General features: G+C 43.6%; 2 non-coding genes across 2 annotated transcripts; both read right to left on the reverse strand.

Moving 5' to 3' along the window:
- Positions 1-3,921: 3,921 nt before the first annotated feature.
- Positions 3,922-4,028, reverse strand: LOC138570554 (U6 spliceosomal RNA). The gene has a single exon (XR_011303594.1). It is a non-coding gene; the product is annotated as a U6 spliceosomal RNA (small nuclear RNA).
- A 5,418-nt stretch (positions 4,029-9,446) lies between these two features.
- On the reverse strand, positions 9,447-9,553 carry LOC138570555 (U6 spliceosomal RNA). The gene has a single exon (XR_011303595.1). It is a non-coding gene; the product is annotated as a U6 spliceosomal RNA (small nuclear RNA).
- Between the last annotated feature and the right edge of the window lie 3,241 nt (positions 9,554-12,794).

Genomic DNA, 12,794 nt, shown 5'->3' on the forward strand with positions numbered 1-12,794 from the left:
AACTAGCCACTCTGAGAAAGTAAATCTGGGGCGCTTCGCGACTTGTGGGGAACAACTGCAGAGCTCAGTGCCCAGAACTTTGTGGCACAGGGAGGAGGTCTGTGGGATATCAGTAACTTGGAGACATGCAACCTGGTTGGGAGTGCTTCAGGTCTCCTTCCTTGCATGCTCCAAGCAACTCAACAAAGCATCAACAGACTGAGATACCAGCCACAGAGCCACTTTCCACTTGATTTAAAGCCTAAACTCTTTTCCGTGCAAACACATAGTCCCCAAATACCATATTTTCTTTGTTTTCTCTCTCTTTATCTCTCTCTACCTCCCTCCCTCCCTCCTGCCTTCCCTCCTGTCCTCTCTCTTTTCCCCCCGCACCGCTCCCTCTCCCTCTTCCTCTTCTCCCTTCCATTCATTTTAAGTTTTCATGCACTGCAGCACATTGTGACAATGGTATTTCACAATGAAACTGTTGGAAAGTTACAGAAATCAAAAAAGAAATCAACCAACTAAAAGCAGCCAAATCCGGAGTACAATGCTCAGCTCCAATTAAAGATTAAGGCCTAGAAGCAAGTAAAGCTGTAGTTCAGAGCGATGTTTGCAAATAGCACCTTGAAGCAGTTTACGCTGGAGTGCACAACAAGGGGGAAAGAGATAATACTGAGTTTGGTAGAATGGGATCGAAAAACAAAAGAAGCGTGCCACTTCTAAAAGTACAAGTCAAGAAATTGAAGGGGACTGGGCTGTTTATTCAGTCAATAGGACTCACAAGTAAAAGGCTTCAGAGGCATTAGTGTTGAATTTGGCGCAAAATGTATTGTGTTGTCGTGTAATATGCATGAACATACAATTTCAATCTTCATTAAAAAAGATGTATTAAAAAATAAAGACTTGCAAATTAAGAAAGTTTCTGTCCTGTCATGTGCCAACAATAGTGAATGCTTTATAAATGTGCGTGTCATCCTTTAGAGCAGGAACCAATTCCATTTTCCCATTATCATTCCAATATTAGTACATGTGTTGCTGAGGCACATAGGAATGGATCTGTTAAGAAATTAAACAAACACCTGGAAAAATGTTGAAACAGGTAGAATTTGGACTTACAATAAACTGACTCACCGTCAGATGTGCCATCCCTTGACCCACTGACCCCCTTACCTTTTGTGTAATCCTTTTGCTCTCAGCAGGGTTTTCCAAAGTTCCTTACTTAAAGAGGCTTTCATATAAAAAAAAATCCTAGACCTGTTTTTTATGGCCCACATGCCTCATATCCCGTTGCTCCCGATAAACTCACATCATCTCCCACCAATACAAGCTGTAAAAGATGTCAAGTGCATAGCCAAGGAAACTAGACGTGGGTCAAAGGTTGAGCAATCCTTAAATCAGCAGCAAAAATAACATTGAAATCAGCCTCAGAATCTCTTAAAGGATGGGCCAACATTGATTGCTTGCAGGGTGCAATCGGGCAGCCTCTGGTGCTGACGCCTTAAGGCAAGCGCAAAGGGAGAGCCAACCAAACCATTGATTAGGACCTCTGGACTTTCTGCCCTTTGACATAAGGACATTTGATATGGCAAACGTTTGACCAAACACAATTTAGATGTTGGATGGTATGAAATTAAGAGGCAAACAGCAATACACCAGCATTCTTTGCTGCTGTACTGATCTGGTCCTAAATGGTTTGGTTTAATGCCAATTATATTTAAAGATAAAAAGATTCATGCTCCAGGATGCTTGCAAATTGACACCCCCTCCCCATCACGATGGCTGGGTGAGGCACGCGTGAGAGCATCACAGCAGACGCATAGACATGAGAAACACTCTGTACCTCTGAGTGTATGTGGGCCTATGGCTGGATCAAGGACAAGGCAACAACAGGAGATGGTTTAAGGTGTCAGCACCCAGGCCGCTCCATCGCGCGCTGCAAGCATCAGATGTTGGACCATCCTTTAAGAGATTCTGAGGCTAATTTCAATGTTAACTTTGCTGCTGATTTAAGGATTGCTCAACCTTCGACCCACGTCTAGTTTGCTTGGCTAAGCCCTGAAAATCTTTTACAGCTTGTATTGGTGGGAGATGATGTGAGTTTATCAAGAGCAATGGGATATGAGGCATGTGCGCCACAAAATGCTGGTCTAGGATCTTTTATATGAAAGCCACTTTGGAAAACCCTAGTGAGAGCAAAAGGATTACACAAAGGAAAGGGAGTCAGTGGATCAAGGGATAGCACATCTGACTGTGAGTCCGTTAATTGTAAGTCCAAATTCTACCCGTTTCGACATTTTTCCAGGCTTTTTGTTTCATTTCTTAACAGATCCATTCCTATGTACCTCTGTGTTTTCAACAGAGTTTTCATTGTAAGGGAGGGACATACAGTATGCCTTAAACATTCCTGGCAGGGAAGACTCTATGTAAAAGCAAGAGTAGAGTACAGCTTAATAAATAATCAGCAGGACACTCTAGACCTTCCCCAAAAAACATAACATTATTTCTCTGCATGTATGTGCGTTGAATAGCGCAAGTAGTTTGGTTAATGTCAGTGGATAAATGTCACTTTCCCACAGCGCAGAACAAAATCACTTGTACAGGCCGTTTCTGCAAAAGCATTACCGCTGTAGAAAGCAGTGAAAAGGTGAGGCAGTGTACAGTCACCCCCGAACCTTCACTGCCCCGATCGGCCACGATCGGCCAAGGACCTCTCTATGAGAGCTGAGGGTGGAGTTTTTCTGGACCTCGGTAACTTAGGGAGACATGGCTAAAGGGATCCTCAATCAATGGCCCAGTCTTTGCTTTGTGGCCTGTCCGAATATTTCTGTTCTCCAAATTACCTGCTGCTGCCCAGGTGTCAGCTGGTGAGATGGAATGACGTCCCAGGGATGATCCTGGCAGATGATTTGCATAGGCACACCCCCTCTCCCTCTGTCTTAGCCCTGCTTACTCCACAATAGCAAGTATCTGGGGAAAATATAGTGGTCGAGTTAGGGTAGCAGTAACTAGCCAATCTGAGAAAGTAAATCTGGGGCGCTTGGCGACTTGTGGGGAACAACTGCAGAGCTCAGTGCCCAGAACGTTGTGGCACAGGGAGGAGGTCTGTGGGATTTCAGTAACGTAGAGACATGCAACCTGGTCGGAAGTGCTTCAGGTCTTCTTCCTTGCATGTTCCAAGCAACTCAACAAAGCATCAACAGGCTGAGATACCAGCCAATGAGCCCCTTTCCACTTGATTTAAAGCCTAAAATCTTTTCCATGCAAACGCATAGCCCCCAAATATCATATTTTCTTTGTTTTCTCTCTCTCAGTCTCTCTCACTCCCCCTCCCTCCTACCCTCCCTCCTTCCCGCCCTCACTCTTTATCCCCCCCCACAAACCTCCCTTTCCCTCTCACTCTTCCTCTTCCTCTCCCTACCATTCATTTTAAGTTTTCATGCACTACAGCACATTGTGACAATGGTATTTCAGAATGAAACTGTTTGTTGATTTCTTTTTTGATTTCTGTAACTTTCAAACTAAAAGCAGCCAAATCCGGAGTACAACGCTCCGCTCCAATTAAAGATTAAGGCCTAGAAGCAAGTACAGCTGTAGTTCAGAGCGATGTTTGCAAATAGCACCTTAAAGCAGTTTACGCTGGAGTGCACAACAAGGGGGAAAGTGATAATACTGAGTTTGGTAAAATGGGATAAAAAAAATCAAAAGACGCGTGCCACTTCTATAAGTGCAAGCCAAGAAATTGAAGGCGACGGGGCTGTTCATTCAGTCAATAGGACTCACAAGTAAAAGGCTCCTGAGGCATTAGTGTTGAATTTGGCTCAAAATGTATTGTGTTGTCGTGTAATATGTATGAACATACAATTTCAATCTACATTAAAAAAGATGTATTAAAAAAATAAAGCCTTGCAAATTAAGAAAGTTTCTGTCCTGTCATGTGCCAAAAATAGTGAATGCTTTACGAATGTGCGTGCCATCCTTTAGAGCAGGGGCCAATTTAATTTTCCCATTATCATTCCAATATTAGTACATGTGTTGCTGAAGCAAGCGCAAAGGGAGAGTCAATCAAACCATTGATTAGGACCTCCAGTCAAAGGTTTGCCATACCAAATGTCCTTATGTCAGAGGGCAGAAAGTCAAAACACCATTTAGATATCGGGTGGTATGAAATGAAGAGGCAAACAACAGTGAATAAGCATTCTTTGCTGCTGTATTGATGTGGTCCTAAAAGGGCTGGTTTAATGCCAATTATATTTAAAGATTCATGCTCCAGGGTGCTTGCAAAATGACACCAACCCCCTCCCCATCACAATGGCTGGGTGATGCAAGCCTGAGAACATCACAATAGACCCATAGACATGAGAACAACTCTGTACCTCTGAGTGTATGTGGGCCCATGGCTGTATCAAGGACAAGGCAGAACAGGAGGTGGCTTATGGCGCCAGTTCCAGAGGCTGTCCAATTGATCCCTGTAAGCAACAAATGTTGGACCATCCTTTAAGAGATTCTGAGGCTGATTTCAATGTTAACTTTGCTGCTGATTTTAGGATTGGTCAACCTTCGACCCAAATCTAGTTTGCTTGGATAAGCCCTGGAAATCTTTTACAGCTTGTACTGGTGGGAGATGATGTGAGTTTATCAAGAGCAACGGGATATGAGGCATGTGTGCCACAAAAAGCAGTTCTAGGATTTTTTATAAGAAAGCCGCTTTAAGAAGGGAAGTTTGGACAACCCTACTGAGAGCAAAAGTATTACACAAAAGGTAAGGGGGTCAGTGGGTCAACCGATAGCACATTTGACTGTGAGTCCGTTTATTGTAAGTCCAAATACTACCAGTTTCGACATTTCCCAGGCTTTTTGTTTAATCTCTTAACAGACCCATTCCTATGTACCTCTGTTTTCATTGTAAGCGAGGGACATACCGTATGCCTTAAACATTCCTGGGCTGCGAAGACTCTATGTAAAAGAAAGAGTAGCAGACAGCTTAATAAATCATCAGCAGGACCCTCTAGACCTTCCCCAAAAAACATAAAATGATTTCTCTGCATGTATGTGAGTTGAGTAGCGCAAGTAGTTTGGTTAATGTCAGTGGATAAATGTCACTTTCACACAGCGCAGAACAGAATCACTTGTACAGGCCACTTCTGCAAAAGCATTACCAGTGTAGAAAGCAGTGAAAAGGTGAGGCAGTGTACAGTCACCCCCGACCCTTCACTGCCCCGATCGGCCACGATCGGCCAAGGACCTCTCTATGAGAGCTAAGGGTGGAATTTTTCTGGAGCTCGGTAATTTAGGGAGACATGGCTAAAGGGATCCTCAATCAACAGCCCAGCATTTGCTTTGTGGCCTGTCCGTATATGTCTGTTCTCCAAATTACCTGCCGCAGCCCAGACGTCAGCTGGTGAGATGGAATGACGTACCAGGCAGGATCCTGGCAGGTGATTTGCATAGGCACATCCCCTCTCCCTCTCTCTTAGCCCTGCTTACTCCACAGTAGCAAGTATCTAGGGAAAATACAGTGGTCGAGGTGGGGTATCAGTAACTAGCCACTCTGAGAAAGTAAATCTGGGGCGCTTCGCGACTTGTGGGGAACAACTGCAGAGCTCAGTGCCCAGAACTTTGTGGCACAGGGAGGAGGTCTGTGGGATATCAGTAACTTGGAGACATGCAACCTGGTTGGGAGTGCTTCAGGTCTCCTTCCTTGCATGCTCCAAGCAACTCAACAAAGCATCAACAGACTGAGATACCAGCCACAGAGCCACTTTCCACTTGATTTAAAGCCTAAACTCTTTTCCATGCAAACACATAGTCCCCAAATACCATATTTTCTTTGTTTTCTCTCTCTTTATCTCTCTCTACCTCCCTCCCTCCCTCCTGCCTTCCCTCCTGTCCTCTCTCTTTTCCCCCCGCCCCGCTAACTCTCCCTCTCACTCTTCCTCTTCTCCCTTCCATTCATTTTAAGTTTTCATGCACTGCAGCACATTGTGACAATGGTATTTCACAATGAAACTGTTTGAAAGTTACAGAAATCAAAAAAGAAATCAACCAACTAAAAGCAGCCAAATCCGGAGTACAATGCTCAGCTCCAATTAAAGATTAAGGCCTAGAAGCAAGTAAAGCTGTAGTTCAGAGCGATGTTTGCAAATAGCACCTTGAAGCAGTTTACGCTGGAGTGCACAACAAGGGGAAAAGAGATAATACTGAGTTTGGTAGAATGGGATCGAAAAACAAAAGAAGCGTGCCACTTCTAAAAGTACAAGTCAAGAAATTGAAGGGGACTGGGCTGTTTATTCAGTCAATAGGACTCACAAGTAAAAGGCTTCAGAGGCATTAGTGTTGAATTTGGCGCAAAATGTATTGTGTTGTCGTGTAATATGCATGAACATACAATTTCAATCTTCATTAAAAAAGATGTATTAAAAAATAAAGACTTGCAAATTAAGAAAGTTTCTGTCCTGTCATGTGCCAACAATAGTGAATGCTTTAAAAATGTGCGTGTCATCCTTTAGAGCAGGAACCAATTCCATTTTCCCATTATCATTCCAATATTAGTACATGTGTTGCTGAGGCACATAGGAATGGATCTGTTAAGAAATTAAACAAACACCTGGAAAAATGTTGAAACAGGTAGAATTTGGACTTACAATAAACTGACTCACCGTCAGATGTGCCATCCCTTGACCCACTGACCCCCTTACCTTTTGTGTAATCCTTTTGCTCTCAGCAGGGTTTTCCAAAGTTCCTTACTTAAAGAGGCTTTCTTATAAAAAAAAATCCAAGACCTGTTTTTTATGGCCCACATGCCTCATATCCCGTTGCTCCCGATAAACTCACATCATCTCCCACCAATACAAGCTGTAAAAGATGTCAAGTGCATAGCCAAGAAAACTAGACGTGGGTCAAAGGTTGAGAAATCCTTAAATCAGCAGCAAAAATAACATTGAAATCAGCCTCAGAATCTCTTAAAGGATGGGCCAACATTGATTGCTTGCAGGGCGCAATCGGGCAGCCTCTGGTGCTGACGCCTTAAGGCAAGCGCAAAGGGAGAGCCAACCAAACCATTGATTAGGACCTCTGGACTTTCTGCCCTTTGACATAAGGACATTTGATATGGCAAACGTTTGACCAAACACAATTTAGATGTTGGATGGTATGAAATTAAGAGGCAAACAGCAATACACCAGCATTCTTTGCTGCTGTACTGATCTGGTCCTAAATGGTTTGGTTTAATGCCAATTATATTTAAAGATAAAAAGATTCATGCTCCAGGATGCTTGCAAATTGACACCCCCTCCCCATCACGATGGCTGGGTGAGGCACGCGTGAGAGCATCACAGCAGACGCATAGACATGAGAAACACTCTGTACCTCTGAGTGTATGTGGGCCCATGGCTGGATCAAGGACAAGGCAACAACAGGAGATGGTTTAAGGTGTCAGCACCCAGGCTGCTCCATCGCGCGCTGCAAGCATCAGATGTTGGACCATCCTTTAAGAGATTCTGAGGCTAATTTCAATGTTAACTTTGCTGCTGATTTAAGGATTGCTCAACCTTCGACCCACGTCTAGTTTGCTTGGCTAAGCCCTGAAAATCTTTTACAGCTTGTATTGGTGGGAGATGATGTGAGTTTATCAAGAGCAATGGGATATGAGGCATGTGCGCCACAAAATGCTGGTCTAGGATCTTTTATATGAAAGCCACTTTGGAAAACCCTAGTGAGAGCAAAAGGATTACACAAAGGAAAGAGAGTCAGTGGATCAAGGGATAGCACATCTGACTGTGAGTCCGTTAATTGTAAGTCCAAATTCTACCCGTTTCGACATTTTTCCAGGCTTTTTGTTTCATTTCTTAACAGATCCATTCCTATGTACCTCTGTGTTTTCAACAGAGTTTTCATTGTAAGGGAGGGACATACAGTATGCCTTAAACATTCCTGGCAGGGAAGACTCTATGTAAAAGCAAGAGTAGAGTACAGCTTAATAAATAATCAGCAGGACACTCTAGACCTTCCCCAAAAAACATAACATTATTTCTCTGCATGTATGTGCGTTGAATAGCGCAAGTAGTTTGGTTAATGTCAGTGGATAAATGTCACTTTCCCACAGCGCAGAACAAAATCACTTGTACAGGCCGCTTCTGCAAAAGCATTACCGCTGTAGAAAGCAGTGAAAAGGTGAGGCAGTGTACAGTCACCCCCGACCCTTCACTGCCCCGATCGGCCACGATCGGCCAAGGACCTCTCTATGAGAGCTGAGGGTGGAGTTTTTCTGGACCTCGGTAACTTAGGGAGACATGGCTAAAGGGATCCTCAATCAATGGCCCAGTCTTTGCTTTGTGGCCTGTCCGAATATTTCTGTTCTCCAAATTACCTGCTGCTGCCCAGGTGTCAGCTGGTGAGATGGAGTGACGTCCCAGGGATGATCCTGGCAGATGATTTGCATAGGCACACCCCCTCTCCCTCTGTCTTAGCCCTGCTTACTCCACAATAGCAAGTATCTGGGGAAAATATAGTGGTCGAGTTAGGGTAGCAGTAACTAGCCAATCTGAGAAAGTAAATCTGGGGCGCTTGGCGACTTGTGGGGAACAACTGCAGAGCTCAGTGCCCAGAACGTTGTGGCACAGGGAGGAGGTCTGTGGGATTTCAGTAACGTAGAGACATGCAACCTGGTCGGAAGTGCTTCAGGTCTTCTTCCTTGCATGTTCAAAGCAACTCAACAAAGCATCAACAGGCTGAGATACCAGCCAATGAGCCCCTTTCCACTTGATTTAAAGCCTAAAATCTTTTCCATGCAAACGCATAGCCCCCAAATATCATATTTTCTTTGTTTTCTCTCTCTCAGTCTCTCTCACTCACCCTCCTTCCTACCCTCCCTCCTTCCCGCCCTCACTCTTTCTCCCCCCCACAAACCTCCCTTTCCCTCTCACTCTTCCTCTTCCTCTCCCTACCATTCATTTTAAGTTTTCATGCACTGCAGCACATTGTGACAATGGTATTTCACAATGAAACTGTTTGTTGATTTCTTTTTTGATTTCTGTAACTTTCAAACTAAAAGCAGCCAAATCCGGAGTACAACGCTCCGCTCCAATTAAAGATTAAGGCCTAGAAGCAAGTAAAGCTGTAGTTCAGAGCGATTTTTGCAAAAAGCACCTTAAAGCAGTTTACGCTGGAGTGCACAACAAGGGGGAAAGTGATAATACTGAGTTTGGTAAAATGGGATAAAAAAAAATCAAAAGACGCGTGCCACTTCTAAATGTGCAAGCCAAGAAATTGAAGGCGACGGGGCTGTTCATTCAGTCAATAGGACTCACAAGTAAAAGGCTCCTGAGGCATTAGTGTTGAATTTGGCTCAAAATGTATTGTGTTGTCGTGTAATATGTATGAACATACAATTTCAATCTTCATTAAAAAAGATGTATTAAAAAAATAAAGCCTTGCAAATTAAGAAAGTTTCTGTCCTGTCATGTGCCAAAAATAGTGAATGCTTTACGAATGTGCGTGCCATCCTTTAGAGCAGGGGCCAATTTAATTTTCCCATTATCATTCCAATATTAGTACATGTGTTGCTGAAGCAAGCGCAAAGGGAGAGTCAATCAAACCATTGATTAGGACCTCCAGTCAAAGGTTTGCCATACCAAATGTCCTTATGTCAGAGGGCAGAAAGTCAAAACACCATTTAGATATCGGGTGGTATGAAATGAAGAGGCAAACAACAGTGAATAAGCATTCTTTGCTGCTGTATTGATGTGGTCCTAAAGGGGCTGGTTTAATGCCAATTATATTTAAAGATTCATGCTCCAGGGTGCTTGCAAAATGACACCAACCCCCTCCCCATCACAATGGCTGGGTGATGCAAGCCTGAGAACATCACAATAGACCCATAGACATGAGAACAACTCTGTACCTCTGAGTGTATGTGGGCCCATGGCTGTATCAAGGACAAGGCAGAACAGGAGGTGGCTTATGGCGCCAGTTCCAGAGGCTGTTCAATTGATCCCTGTAAGCAACAAATGTTGGACCATCCTTTAAGAGATTCTGAGGCTGATTTCAATGTTAACTTTGCTGCTGATTTTAGGATTGGTCAACCTTCGACCCAAATCTAGTTTGCTTGGATAAGCCCTGGAAATCTTTTACAGCTTGTACTGGTGGGAGATGATGTGAGTTTATCAAGAGCAACGGGATATGAGGCATGTGTGCCACAAAAAGCAGTTCTAGGATTTTTTATAAGAAAGCCGCTTTAAGAAGGGAAGTTTGGACAACCCTACTGAGAGCAAAAGTATTACATAAAAGGTAAGGGGGTCAGTGGGTCAACCGATAGCACATTTGACTGTGAGTCCGTTTATTGTAAGTCCAAATACTACCAGTTTCGACATTTCCCAGGCTTTTTGTTTAATCTCTTAACAGACCCATTCCTATGTACCTCTGTTTTCATTGTAAGCGAGGGACATACCGTATGCCTTAAACATTCCTGGGCTGCGAAGACTCTATGTAAAAGAAAGAGTAGCAGACAGCTTAATAAATCATCAGCAGGACCCTCTAGACCTTCCCCAAAAAACATAAAATGATTTCTCTGCATGTATGTGAGTTGAGCAGCGCAAGTAGTTTGGTTAATGTCAGTGGATAAATGTCACTTTCACACAGCGCAGAACAGAATCACTTGTACAGGCCACTTCTGCAAAAGCATTACCAGTGTAGAAAGCAGTGAAAAGGTGAGGCAGTGTACAGTCACCCCCGACCCTTCACTGCCCCGATCGGCCACGATCGGCCAAGGACCTCTCTATGAGAGCTAAGGGTGGAATTTTTCTGGAGCTCGGTAACTTAGGGAGACATGGCTAAAGGGATCCTCAATCAACAGCCCAGCATTTGCTTTGTGGCCTGTCCGTATATGTCTGTTCTCCAAATTACCTGCCGCAGCCCAGACGTCAGCTGGTGAGATGGAATGACGTACCAGGCAGGATCCTGGCAGGTGATTTGCATAGGCACATCCCCTCTCCCTCTCTCTTAGCCCTGCTTACTCCACAGTAACAAGTATCTAGGGAAAATACAGTGGTCGAGGTGGGGTATCAGTAACTAGCCACTCTGAGAAAGTAAATCTGGGGCGCTTCGCGACTTGTGGGGAACAACTGCAGAGCTCAGTGCCCAGAACTTTGTGGCACAGGGAGGAGGTCTGTGGGATATCAGTAACTTGGAGACATGCAACCTGGTTGGGAGTGCTTCAGGTCTCCTTCCTTGCATGCTCCAAGCAACTCAACAAAGCATCAATAGACTGAGATACCAGCCACAGAGCCACTTTCCACTTGATTTAAAGCCTAAACTCTTTTCCATGCAAACACATAGTCCCCAAATACCATATTTTCTTTGTTTTCTCTCTCTTTATCTCTCTCTACCTCCCTCCCTCCTGCCTTCCCTCCTGCCCTCTCTCTTTTTCCCCCGCCCCGCTCCCTCTCCCTCTCACTCTTCCTCTTCTCCCTTCCATTCATTTTAAGTTTTCATGCACTGCAGCACATTGTGACAATGGTATTTCATAATGAAACTGTTTGAAAGTTACAGAAATCAAAAAAGAAATCAACCAACTAAAAGCAGCCAAATCCGGAGTACAATGCTCAGCTCCAATTAAAGATTAAGGCCTAGAAGCAAGTAAAGCTGTAGTTCAGAGCGATGTTTGCAAATAGCACCTTGAAGCAGTTTACGCTGGAGTGCACAACAAGGGGAAAAGAGATAATACTGAGTTTGGTAGAATGGGATCGAAAAACAAAAGAAGCGTGCCACTTCTAAAAGTACAAGTCAAGAAATTGAAGGGGACTGGGCTGTTTATTCAGTCAATAGGACTCACAAGTAAAAGGCTTCAGAGGCATTAGTGTTGAATTTGGCGCAAAATGTATTGTGTTGTCGTGTAATATGCATGAACATACAATTTCAATCTTCATTAAAAAAGATGTATTAAAAAATAAAGACTTGCAAATTAAGAAGGTTTCTGTCCTGTCATGTGCCAACAATAGTGAATGCTTTAAAAATGTGCGTGTCATCCTTTAGAGCAGGAACCAATTCCATTTTCCCATTATCATTCCAATATTAGTACATGTGTTGCTGAGGCACATAGGAATGGATCTGTTAAGAAATTAAACAAACACCTGGAAAAATGTTGAAACAGGTAGAATTTGGACTTACAATAAACTGACTCACCGTCAGATGTGCCATCCCTTGACCCACTGACCCCCTTACCTTTTGTGTAATCCTTTTGCTCTCAGCAGGGTTTTCCAAAGTTCCTTACTTAAAGAGGCTTTCTTATAAAAATAAATCCTAGACCTGTTTTTTATGGCCCACATGCCTCATATCCCGTTGCTCCCGATAAATTCACATCATCTCCCACCAATACAAGCTGTAAAAGATGTCAAGTGCATAGCCAAGAAAACTAGACGTGGGTCAAAGGTTGAGAAATCCTTAAATCAGCAGCAAAAATAACATTGAAATCAGCCTCAGAATCTCTTAAAGGATGGGCCAACATTGATTGCTTGCAGGGCGCAATCGGGCAGCCTCTGGTGCTGACGCCTTAAGGCAAGCGCAAAGGGAGAGCCAACCAAACCATTGATTAGGACCTCTGGACTTTCTGCCCTTTGACATAAGGACATTTGATATGGCAAACGTTTGACCAAACACAATTTAGATGTTGGATGGTATGAAATTAAGAGGCAAACAGCAATACACCAGCATTCTTTGCTGCTGTACTGATCTGGTCCTAAATGGTTTGGTTTAATGCCAATTATATTTAAAGATAAAAAGATTCATGCTCCAGGATGCTTGCAAATTAACACCCCCTC

The sequence above is a fragment of the Ambystoma mexicanum genome, chromosome 2q (assembly GCF_040938575.1).
Source record: "Ambystoma mexicanum isolate Mex_15411 chromosome 2q, UKY_AmexF1_1, whole genome shotgun sequence".
Taxonomy (NCBI): Eukaryota; Metazoa; Chordata; class Amphibia; order Caudata; family Ambystomatidae; genus Ambystoma; species Ambystoma mexicanum.